The sequence below is a fragment of the Adiantum capillus-veneris genome, chromosome 29, assembly GCF_014529385.1.
Source record: "Adiantum capillus-veneris isolate H3 chromosome 29, ASM1452938v2, whole genome shotgun sequence".
Taxonomy (NCBI): Eukaryota; Viridiplantae; Streptophyta; class Polypodiopsida; order Polypodiales; family Pteridaceae; genus Adiantum; species Adiantum capillus-veneris.
Window position 1 is genome coordinate 33760223 of NC_140959.1, and position 11109 is coordinate 33771331.

The window sequence follows — 11109 nt, forward strand, 5'->3', positions numbered from 1 at the left end:
CTTTTATGATGTGATAGGCAGGTTTTATGCTGATCCTGATGAGCATGCATCAACTGTTACTGATCTTACAAAGTTTAAACTCAAAGAGGGTAAGTTTGGTACAAAATTTGTGCAGAAACTTGCCACGGAGCAACCAGCGTGGAAGTGATGGATGATGAATGGTGGTAGTGCACCCACCCTTAAACGCCTAGCTGTTAGAATCCTAGCCCAATGTGCATCCAATTCAAGTTCTGAGAGAAACTAGAGTACATATAAATATGTACATTCCACCATCAGAAACCGCTTTCTAAATTCAAGAGCTGAAAAATTGGTGTATATGTACTGCAACCATCGGCTATTGGCAAGAGTACAAGCTGAGAACTACAAAGAGGAGATTCCGCACTGGACTTATGATGTAACCAATGATGAGGTGGATGAAGACAGTGAGCTGCAAGGGGAATCTCATGAAGTAGAAACTACATGTACTTTAGAAGAGATTGAAGAGAATTTGGAAATTGAACCAACTTTGATTCATCGCAGCAAGCGACGGTGGTTTAATTAATAGATTATCGAATCCATTGAGTGACTTCTGTTTAAGTTCAGAAATTATTTATCTTATAAGCTTTTTTTATATTTAGCTTAAGGTTTAGACATTTGCTCAATAATAAACGAAGCCCTTAAAAACCTTTACAAGGCCACAAATCACTATTAAAGCTTCATAATATACAAAGCCCTAACAAATCTTTGCATTATTACATATCATAATTGAAGCTGAAGTGAAGACAATTCACAATTCACAATTCACTAATAAATTCTCACAAGACAACGAGTAAATGTTTTCAAATGTTACAAAAACTATCCAAGTGATAGTGAAATATTTGTGAGAATATCTTCATTCTCCTGTTTACGCTAACCTTTAAGCTTATTATAGTCTTCAGACATTTTGAACATTGCATATAGCTTTTTGATATCTCATACTCACATATAGCACAATGAAAGCTATTCATCATGCTTTGCAGCAAACATGATATATGGTACATATGTCCGCATGGCAAGTTGAAGTGACCACACCACTCATGAAAGAATGATCTACATATGGGGCAAGGACCACCGTGCTCACCAGAAGCTGGAGGGGCCTCAATAGATGTTGGGTGCTCAATCAATGTGGCAACATTTTTTTTTTATAGTCGCCTCTAACTCTTTCACGTGGCGAGATAGCACCTTCACCTCCCTTTGCAAGTCTCTATTTAGGGTTGCTTCTGCATGAGAGCCTTGTGTAGCTTGTAATGCTTGCCTGAGTTGAGTTTGAAGCTCCTCCTTAACTTGGTGCACTTCCATTGATGCACCTTCTAGTGCCAATGACATCTCTTGCCGTGAGACGGTGATTGCACTGCTGCGAGTGTCCTCAACCGTCATATGAGGTGTCCTTGAGCTGAAGTCCATTGCTTCACCCAAGACATAATGCATGTATAACATCTTGGCAAACCACAATGGAAAATCCATATGATTCATAGGATGACGCATAACATCGAGATATATGTTCTCTCCATTGTCTCATATGTCTGCATTAATGCATTGTGATAGCTTGAGTCGGCCTTTCTTGATGTTGTCATCTGCAACGCCTGGCCATATGGATTTGACCATTTCTCGGTCAATCCTAGAGTTCACCTCTTTCCATTGTGTACCCACTAGGTTGGCCCACTGGGAGCAACGAGCTACAATTCGAGCGGTGTCATTCACTCCACCGCCTTGACACATGGATATGAGACGCTCAAAAGTGCGCTTAGCCCTTTGATTATCATTATCCATATCCTGATTAAACACTATACTTCAGTTACGGCATACAAACTTAATGATAATTAATTGCTATAAGAGTAACACCATTTTACGACAATCAATTGATATAAGAGTAACCACCATTTTACGACAATCAATTGATATAAGAATAACCACCATCTTACGACAATCAATTGATATAAGAGTAAACACCATTTTTTAAATCAAGGAATTGTCAATCAGTGATTCCACGTGGCTTATTACTTGAAACTTAAGAGAAAAAACAAAACTCATAGAAAATTTGTTGTCTACTATTGAGATATAACAAAGTGTTTTTATTACTCATACATCATCCATGGTGCATAAAACCCAAATTTTAAAAGTGCTTTTATAAGTTAAAAGTCTCAGAAAACCCTACTTCATAAAGTGCATCATATATCCATTAAAAAAAGGCTACACTCATTTCAGAGGGAGGGCGTAATCATCGTTCTGGCTGGGCTTCAAATCTTTCTAATTCTTCGTCCAAAAGTGCCAAGGTCTTTCTCTCTGTGGATTTCTTCCTCACCCAACCTTCCACAACAATCCTAAATATGGCTTGTACCTCCACTGAAACCTTATGTTTGAACCAATCTGTGTTGTAGTAGTCAGAGAACTCTCCACAAAACTTACAAAATTGCCATATCACCCATCCTATGGCGTACACATCTGTGGCCTTGGTCCATGGGCACGGGTGATTGCCATCTAGTAACTCTGGAGCTCGCAAAGGATAAAGCTTTTGCCAGTTTCCATCGGTATTGTTGGTCTTTTGTGTCTCTAAGCCAACACGCATAGCCAATCCCCAATCAATTATTCCAATACGGGGAGTGAGATCCTTGGTAAAGTCCAACATGATGTTCCATGGATGGAGATCATTGTGGATCACTCCCTCGTCATGTGCGAATCGCAATGCCTAGGGGAATATCAGAAACCATGGCAACGTTACAGAGTGGGTAATACTCCTCACAATCCCTCTATGGTTGAGATCTACCCCACTTTCTGATGCAAAGCTTTTCCACTGATGCTTGGCCTGTCCTTTGAACTCCTTGGCACAATAAGTATTCGTTGCAGGAAGGAAACTGATCCCTTTGATTTGAACTTGCCACCCTGTGCCATAAGCCCCTGACCCAAGTTTCTTGATCTTCTTAATGGACTTATTTGGAATGCCCAGAGTTATACTACATTCAGAATTGTATATACTGCTCTCCAGGTGACTGACAGAAGCAGTAGAACCTGATGTTCCCTCAATGGCAGCCTCCTCAATAAAAGGTTCTCCAACTTGGCTACTCCCCACAACTCTGGTGACAGCCATTCGCATTTTCTTGCTTAGGCCAAACTGTGTGTCTATGTGGGATGGTTGCCTTGACCTCTCCTTTTTAGCTCTCCATCTAGTGTTCCAATGCTCTAGCTTACCCTTGTCTACTTCTTGAGGGAATTCCTCTTTCAAATCAGAGGCCACCTTGGGCAAATTGCCCACCCAACTACTCAGTAATGAGTTTATTGATTCGGTTGTTTTGTCTGGATATAACAACAACATTTTGCGGGCAATCTCACTGTATAATGATTGCAATCTAGACACATTTGCAACAATCTACGCTATATCGTCGAGATCTAGTGCACTGACGATCGTAATCAACAATTGTCTAATTTTCTTTTTGAACTCTATCATTGAAGTAGCAGAAGGATCCATTTTGCCTGCAATGGTATTATTGCAAACAACACATTGTGAAATATAACTATGTGCCACTGCATTTGGATCTTTTCTACGTGAAAGAAAAAGTGTAATATAGACCATAGATCTCGTACGCTTTTGCAGTGACACACCTAATCGCAATTGCAACCATGTGCCAATGCCTCACCGTACGACAACTTACAAACAGATGCTCCTGTCATTCTAGCAGCAACACACCTAGTCGCAATTGCAACCACGTGCCGAAGCATGAATGACTGGGGGCAACATAAAACATAGTCACCCTACGCTTTTGCAATGACACACCTAGCCGCAATTGCAACCATGTGCCAGTGCATTCACGCACGGTGACTTCTTTCAAACAGATGCTCCTGTCATTCTAGCAGCAACACACCTAGTTGCAATTGCAACCATGTGCCGAAGCATGAATGACTGGGAGCAACATAAAACATAGTCATCCTACACTTTTGCAATGACACACCTAGCCGCAATTGCAACCATGTGCCAGTGCATCCACGCACGGTGACTTCTTTCAAACAGATGCTCCTGTCATTCTAGCAGCAGCACACCTAGTCGCAATTGCAACCATGTGCCGAAGCATGAATGACTGGGAGCAACATAAAACATAGTCATCCTACGCTTTTCCAATGACACCTAGTCGCAATTTCAACCATGTGCCAGTGCATCCACGCACGATGTCTTCTTTCAAGATTCAAGCATATGAAGCATTATGAAATTATTTGAGCACACATTCATGCATTAGATGCTACCGTCAATCTAGCAGCAACACACCTAGTCGCAATTGCAAGCACGTGCCGAAGCATGAATGACGGGAAGCAACATAAAACATAGTCATCTTGCTTTTTTGCAATGACACACCTAGTCACAATTGCAACCATGTGCCAGTGCATCCATGCACGGTGACTTCTTTCAAACAGATGCTCCTATCATTCTAGCAGCAACACACCTAGTCGCAATTGCAACCATGTGCCGAAGCATGAATAACTGGGAGCAACATAAAACATAATTATCCTACGCTTTTGCAATGACACACCTAGCCGCAATTGCAACCATGTGCCAGTGCATCCACGCACGGTGACTTCTTTCAAACAGATGCTCCTGTCATTCTAGCAGCAGCACACCTAGTCGCAATTGCAACCATGTGCCGAAGCATGAATGACTGGGAGCAACATAAAACATAGTCATCCTACGCTTTTCCAATGACACCTAGTCGCAATTTCAACCATGTGCCAGTGCATCCACGCACGATGTCTTCTTTCAAGATTCAAGCATATGAAGCATTATGAAATTATTTGAGCACACATTCATGCATTAGATGCTACCGTCAATCTAGCAGCAACACACCTAGTCGCAATTGCAAGCACGTGCCGAAGCATGAATGACGGGAAGCAACATAAAACATAGTCATCTTGCTTTTTTGCAATGACACACCTAGTCGCAATTGCAACCATGTGCCAGTGCATCCATGCACGGTGACTTCTTTCAAACAGATGCTCCTATCATTCTAGCAGCAACACACCTAGTCGCAATTGCAACCATGTGCCGAAGCATGAATAACTGGGAGCAACATAAAACATAATTATCCTACGCTTTTGCAATGACACACCTAGCCGCAATTGCAACCATATGCCAGTGCATTCAGGCACGGTTACTGCTTTCAAACAAATTCTCCTTTCATTCTAGCAGCAACACACCTAGTCGCAATTGCAACCATGTGCCAAAGCATGAATGACTGGGAACAATATAAAACATAATCATCGTATGCTTTTGCAATGACACACCTAGCCGCAATTCCAACCATGTGCCAGTGCATCCACGTACGATGATTTGATAAAAGAAATTTTAAACCTTTAAGTTTTAACGCAAAAAACTCAAAAAAACATCAATAAAATAAGGAAGGGTTTTAAAAATTACTGCTACACTGCTTTGAGAATGTGGAAAGCTACTAGAAAGTTTGGTGAAGACTTTTCAATGTACCTCTTTTGTGAAAAGACAAGCACCAGCGTCACCTTTATATAGCCACGACGGGCCCGGCGGGCAAATAGCTTTACACAGCATGACCGCCGGGAAGATTCACTAGCCCAGCGGGCCAACTAATTAGCCCGGCGGGCTACGAGCCGGTCTCCAGGTCTCCCTGGAGGTCAAAAAAGATGAATGTCAATTAACAAAATATTTGTTATTTAGCATTTCTATTGTTATTAACCTGAAATTATAGTGTGCTCACGTCATTTTGAAATCCCTGCATCCAACATCAGTTTGGTAAAGAGTGACATCTGCAAGATCACCAGCATCATGAAGACTCAATTCTAAACATGTTTCCATGGGAGTGGCAATAGGTTTGCAATCCTCATGTCCAAACTTACATAGCAATGTCTCTATGTAACTTTTTTGACACAAGCCAATACCACCATCACACTGCTTAAGCTATATGCCCAAGTAATGATGCAATAGCCCCAAATCTTTCATCTTGAAAGTAGCATTCAAATCAGCCTTAAATTCTGCAATATGTCTCTCATTTGGTCCAGTGATGATCAGCAAATCATCTACATAAAGAACCACAATGAGAAGTACATCACCCTCATGCTTTACATACAATGTGCTTTTTGTTGGACTATTACGAAACCCTCGTTTGACCAAATGAGTGTCAACTTTCTCATACCAAGCATGATGAGATTGCTTCAACCCATACAGAGCCTTCTTACATCTGCACACTTTGTCCTCTTGTCCTTTCTTGACAAAACCACGAGGCTGTGTTACATAAACTTCCTCAAATATGTCACCATTCAAGAAAGCAATAACAATGTCTAATTGATGTACATCCCAACCAAAATGAGATGCCAATGCACATAGAAAACGCACAGTATTCATACGACAAGTGGGAGCAAAAGTCTTTTCATAATCTATGCCTTTTTGTTGTGCATAACCCTTTGCAATAAGTCGAGCCTTATGGCGATCGATCTCACCATCCGGCTTGCATTTCAACTTGCAAACCCACTTTGTACCAATGGCCTTTTTGCCAGGAGGAAAATCACATAAAGTCCATGTGTCATTTTCTAAAAGTGCATCATATTCTAATTGCATGGCACCCATTCACTTTTCTAAATTCTGTGCTTCATCAAAAGATAGAGGTTCCTCAACATCATGTAAGCTAGACACGCCCAAAGCATAACAATCTAATGCATAAGATGCATGGTGAGATCCTGAACGAGTACGACTAGACAAAGGTGCATCCAATTTACTGTCACGCAAAGTATGCACCATCCATTTTGGCATACCTCTAGCCTGCTCATTTTCAGCCCTTTCCTCATTAAGTACATCATGTACATCTGCATCAGTAATAGGCTGATCTGTAACATTTCTGGAAACCCCCATAGGTTGTACATTTGCCTCATTAGAATTTACATTCGAACTTCCACCACTGAAAAGAGGCAACAAAGTGTCATGAATGTCCTGTGAGCTTACATTATTGTCTCTAGTGTATGACAGCAAGGGCTGAACAGAATCTTCCACAAACACTACATCCCGTGAAACCAAAATACTCTTTGTTTGCGGATGATACAACCTGTAACCTTTGCTTTTAGCACTAGAACCAACAAAAACACATTTGACAGCCTTATCATCCAATTTTTTGCGTTGTGTTTGTGGCACTAAAGCATATGCCAAACAGCCAAAAACACGCATGTGCTCAATAGAAGGCTTTCTATAATGCCATGCTTTATATGGAGTAATAGACTACAAAGCTTTCGTAGGACACATGTTAAGTACATAAGTGGCACACATGATGGCCTAGAGCCAAAAAGAATGCGGCAAAGCTTGACTTTTGACCATACATCGTGCCATTTCCGTAAGTGACCTATTTTTCCTCTTAGCAACACCATTTTATTGAGGTGTATAAGGCACTGTACATTGGTGTTTTGTCCCACAACATTAGGAAAAGTTTGGACTCAAAAATGGGCCTTGTAAGAAATGCCAGGTCCGCTTAGAGAGAGATAATAAAAAGTCCTTAATTTCATTTTTGATATTCACTTTCAAAAAAATTCAGATATCAGATTTGAGGGGTACATTTATTAAAACTCTCAAAAAGTGTTCAGACAATGATAACATACGATGGCTCCGAATTGAACGTCGATTGTCTCAATCTTTTGGATTTTTCAAAACTAAGATTTGGCGCTCAACGAGGTGCATTGAATGTTATTCTTCTTCTCATTTTCGCGTCTATCTTGCTTTCCGCCTGCGCGTAGTCTCCTCCTTTGAGCTCTCTTCCATTTGCTTCACTCTTGCGCTCTCCTCTGTTTTAAGCTTTCTCATTCACCAGGTCATTTCAATGTCATTATCATCTTCACACAGAACTCAGACAAGGAGTCAAAACGATGTGTATCATATGCATATTGAACTGTCCAGAGAATACGAGCCCCTCCACAAGAAGAATAAGCGAGGCATCCTTTCCGAAGCTTCAAAAGAGAACTTCAGATTTCAAAGTTAAAAAAGTGTCGATCTTTGGGTGGATGGCAGGATATATCATGAGCATCCTATCACCAACTCAACTCCACCGTTCAAAAACATAACGTCATTGTTGAACTATGTAGGAGACGGTTATTCTAGTTTATATGGCTACACCAAGCATTTAGCGGCCAAAAGTGATATTCTTAAGCTTGAGAAAGACCTTGCACACAAAGAAAACTTTTGCTTGAAGCAAACTGTGACAGAGTGCGCTCAACAACTGAAAGGCAAGGACGAAAGCATCACGCAGCTCACGCAGGATCTCAGAGAAAAAAATATTGTCTTGGGTCCTCGGTTAAGAGAACGACGCTTACGAGACATTGAACAACTGAAGGTTGGTTCTGGGGGTTTGAAGAAGAGGGTTAAAGCAATCAAGTAAGATTATCATTCAAGCAGGTTTAATTCATCTTTACATTTGTAGTTTTATATCTTACTTTTCATATTTATGCTTAGATCGTTGTTACATCCTCAGTCAAATATTGACAGCAACACACCAACTTCTTCAATTCCTTATGGTCTCATACTAAAACGCAAAGATATCGCCGGACTTTTGGACGATAAGCGCTACTGCAAGATTGTTGCTGTTGGAATTAGGGTTGCAGAGAAACACACACAGCTTGGAGAAGACGAAGGAAGCTCAAGGAACACAATAGAGAGTGTGTTACTTAGTGTGCAATGGAAAGATTGATAGCCCTAGAGTGATGGGCGTATATACAACGCACGGGAGAAAGAACCTCTTGAAGAGGGAAAAAATGCCCCGGCGGTCCTAGTGTGTTCACACACATCACTACCACATGTATATGGTAACAAATCCCCCCTCGAGTGATGCGGTGAACGAGAGCTGGCACATGAGTAAAGGGAAGTGCCGTGCCCTGAGGATAGGATCAGTCCACAAAGGGGAGTAAGCCCAAAGCTTTGCGGAAAGCTTCAAGCTTCTCACGAGACAATGCCTTTGTGAAAAGATCTGCAAGATTGTTGTGTGTTGGCACATAAGCCAAGCTGATCTCTCCTGCTGAGAGCCTCTCCCTGACATAGTGGTAATGCACCTCAATGTGCTTTGTGCGAGCATGAAAAACTGGGTTCCTCGCAACTGCCAATGCGCTCTGACTGTCAGTGTAGATAGTGTTGGCAGTGTCCTTTCCAACACCCAAATCAGCCATAAGGCGTCTGATCCATACACACTCAACCGTAGCTGTGAAGACTGCCCTGTACTCAGCCTCACAACTTGAAGTGGCCACAGTAGGTTGCTTCTTGCTCAACCATGATATACATGAACTGCCAACCATGAAACAAAAACCACTTGTGGACACTCGCGTGTCAAAACGACCAGCCCAATCTGAGTCCGAAAAAGCATTTAAGTCTGGCGGCAATGATCCCCCCCTTGGGATAAAACAAGCCAAGATGTAAAGTGCCACTAAGGTAGCGGAAACTCCTCTTGACAGCCTGCCAATGCTTAGACCCTAAGCTATGCATAAATCTGTTGACCTGTGAGACTGCAAACTGAATATCCGGCCTCGTGTTGCATACATAAATGAGGCAGCCAACAGCAGTTTGGTAAAGAGTGACATCAGCACGATCGTCAGCATCATGTAGACTTAACTTCAAACCTGTTTCCATGGGAGTGGCAATAGGTTTGCAATCCTCAAGTCCAAACTTACATAGCAATGTCTCTATGTAACTTTTCCGCCACAAGGCAATACCACCATCACACTGCTTAAACTGTATACCCAAGTAATGATGCAACAACCCCAAATCTTTCATCTTGAAAGTAGCGTTCAAATCAGCCTTAAATTCAACAATATGTCTCTCATTTGGTCCAATGATCAGTAAATCATCAACATAAAGAACCACGATGAGAAATACATCACCCTCACGCTTTACATACAATGTGCTTTCTGTTGGACTGTTACGAAAGCCTTGTTTGACCAAATGAGTGTCAGATTTCTCATACCAAGCACCAGGAGATTGCTTCAACCCATACAAAGCCTTGTTACATTTGCACACTTTGTCCTCTTGTCCTTTTATGACAAAACCGCGAGGCTGCGTTACATAAACTTCCTCAAATATGTCACCATTCAAGAAAGCAGTAACAATGTCTGATTGATGTACATCCCAAACAAAATGAGCTGCCAATGCACATAGAAAACGCACAGTAGTCATACGACAAGTGGGAGAAAAAGTCTCTTCATAATCTATGCCTTTTTGCTATGCATAACCCCTTGCAACAAGTCGAGCCTTATGGCGATCAATCTCACCATCCGGCTTGCGTTTCAACTTGTAAACCCACTTCGTACCAATGGCCTTTTTGCCAGGAGGCAAATCACATAAATTCCATGTGTCATTTTCTATAAGTGCATCATATTCTGATTGCATGGCAGCCATCCAATTTTCTGAATTTTGTGCTTCATCAAAAGATAGAGGCTCCTCAACATCATGTAAACTAGACATAGCCAAATCATAACAATCTGATGCATAGGATGCATGGCGAGAGCCTGAACAAGTACGACTAGACAAAGGTGCAGCCAATTTACTGTCACGCAAAGTGTGCACCAGCCATTTTAATTGGCATACCTCTAGCCTGCTCATTTTCAGCCCTTTCCTCATCAAGTACATCATGTACATCTTCATCAGTAATAGGCTGATCTAAAACATTTTCAGAAACCCCCATAGGCTGTACATTTGCCTCATTGGAACTTACATTCGTATTTCCACCACTGAAAAGAGGCAACAAAGTGTCATAAATGTCCCGTGAGCTTACATTACTGTCTCTAGTACATGACAGCAAGGGCTGAACAGAATCTTCCACAAACACTACATCCGGAGAAACGAGAATACATTTTGTTTGCGGATGATACAACCTGTAACCTTTGCTTTCAGTACTATAACCAACAAAAATACATTTGACAGCCTTATCATCCAATTTTCTGCGCTGCACTTGTGGCACCAAAGCATATGCCAAACAACCAAAAACACGCATGTGCTCAATAGAAGGCTTTCCTCATGCCATGCTTCATATGGAGTAATAGACTGCAAAGATTTCGTAGGACACCTGTTAAGTACATAAGTGGCACACATGATGGCCTCAAGACAAAAAGAATGCGGTAAAG